The sequence below is a fragment of the Antrostomus carolinensis genome, unplaced genomic scaffold, assembly GCF_000700745.2.
Source record: "Antrostomus carolinensis isolate BGI_N321 unplaced genomic scaffold, ASM70074v2 scaffold27862, whole genome shotgun sequence".
Taxonomy (NCBI): Eukaryota; Metazoa; Chordata; class Aves; order Caprimulgiformes; family Caprimulgidae; genus Antrostomus; species Antrostomus carolinensis.
The window spans coordinates 71-2,355 of record NW_010300612.1 but is presented as its reverse complement, the minus strand read 5'-3'; positions in this window follow the sequence as shown (position 1 = coordinate 2,355).

Below are 2,285 nucleotides of genomic sequence, written 5' to 3'. Positions count from 1 at the left end.
GGTTGCACCCATTTTTTTGGGGGGGTGCACCCATTTTTTGGGGGGTACACCCATTTTTTTTTGAGTTGCACCCATTTTTTTTGAGTTGCACCCATTTTTTTGGGGGGGTGCACCCATTTTTTGGGGGGTACACCCATTTTTTTTTGAGTTGCACCCATTTTTTTTGAGTTGCACCCATTTTTTTGGGGGGGTGCACCCATTTTTTGGGGGGTACACCCATTTTTTTTTGAGTTGCACCCATTTTTTTTGAGTTGCACCCATTTTTTTGGGGGGGTGCACCCATTTTTTGGGGGGTACACCCATTTTTTTTTGAGTTGCACCCATTTTTTTTGAGTTGCACCCATTTTTTTGGGGGGGTGCACCCATTTTTTGGGGGGTACACCCATTTTTTTTTGAGTTGCACCCATTTTTTTTGAGTTGCACCCATTTTTTTGGGGGGGTGCACCCATTTTTTGGGGGGTACACCCATTTTTTTTTGGGGGTGCCCCCATTTTTTTGAGTTGCACCCATTTTTTTGGGGGGGTGCACCCATTTTTTGGGGGGTACACCCATTTTTTTTTGAGTTGCACCCATTTTTTTTGAGTTGCACCCATTTTTTTGGGGGGTGCCCCCATTTTTTTGAGGGAGGTGCACCCATTTTTTGGGGTGCACCTTTATTTCTTCAGGAGGGGGGGTCTCAAAGTGCCTTCCAGCTCCCCGGAGAGCTGATCCACACCCAGAATGGAGGGTTGGTTGGTGGGATGCTGGTCCCTGACTACAGGAGATGAAGAAGTGACATTCCAGAGCCATCATATAAAGAATAAACCCCCCAAACTTTAAAATCTTGGGGTGCACGAGGTGAGACGAGGTCACCTTTGCTGTCTGGATGCACCAACCCCTTGAGCAAAGCTTTTTATTAATTTTTTTAAGGAAAAAAAACCCCAAAACCCCCCAATTTCCATCAAACCCAGCCAAGCCCTGAGGTTTGGACTCCGGTTCCTCTTGGGTTTTTTATCTGTCCCTTATCCCTCTCCGTGTCTTGATTAAATCCTGGTAGGCTCCTGGCTTTTTCTCTTATCCTGGTGACCTCCACGGGTTCATTTTTGTTATGTAAAGAAAAAAAAACCTCTTTATCAGTATTAAATTTGCCAAGTTTTTATTGCCCCGGGGCTTTTTTTTGGGGGGGGATTTATTGAAACGTCGCGGGGGTTTTGTCCTTTCTCTTAAAAAGTCCAAACTACGTTCAAAACTGATTTAAACTGAGTTAAAAACGGCTTGAAACTGCTTTTAAACCGGTTTTAAAGTGATTTTTAACAGCTTTAAAGTGATTTTAAACAGCTTTAAACTGGTTTAAAACCCTTTTCCTGGCTGTTTTGGCCACAAAAAGCAGGTTTGAGGGATGGAAATGTCTGCGGGGGATGATTTTGGGGGACACTTGCTGGATTTGGTAACAAATTGGGGGGACCCTTTGCCAGCAGATGGCACTAGGGGTTTAAATATCCCCCAAATCACAGTTGGGTGGCTCCAGTTTTGGGGTGTTTTGTCCAGGATTGGGGTCCCACAGGGACACCGGCTGCAATGGGCTGTGTGGATGGTGCTTTTGGGGACAAAAACAGTGCTTTTGGGGACAAACAGTGCTTTTGGAAAGTGTCTTTATTTAATTTTGGTTGGGATTGAGGCAGCTGGGTGCTCAGTTATCCTGGAGAGCAGGTGCTGCTCTGAAATTTGGGTGGAAAATTGCTTTTTCCTGATGGTTTTTGGCCAGTGGGATGAGCTGACCCCGCTCCACCGCCGTGGAGGCAGCAGGAAACCAGAGTAAAAGCTGGTTCATCTGGTATAAAACCAAATATTTCTCTTTATCTACCTTGATTTTATTTTTATGGGCTTTTTTTTGTTGTTTTTTCTCTTTATATTTCATTTTTTTGATCTTTTTTTAAACAGAATTGGATCAAAACAGCTGTTCCTATATTATTGTTGTCAAACAAAAAGCTAAAACATTTAAGTTTGAAAATGACAGGAGACATCCTGACCCTGTCACATCCCCCAGGCAACAAAAAAAAACCCCCTCGATTGCCACACGGGGACAATGAAGCATTTTTTTAAGGAAGAAAATACAATTTATCTTGGAAAACGCCCCATTTTCCTCACGAGGGGGCTCAAGATGGAACCAGCTTTTTGCTCTGGTGGGAAAAATGAGAAGCAACCACTAAAAAAGCACCATTTAAATAGGATTATGATTTAAAAAAAATGGTTCAAAGGGATGAAATGCCCAACATGGGATAAATTCAACCTAAATTCTTGTGCCT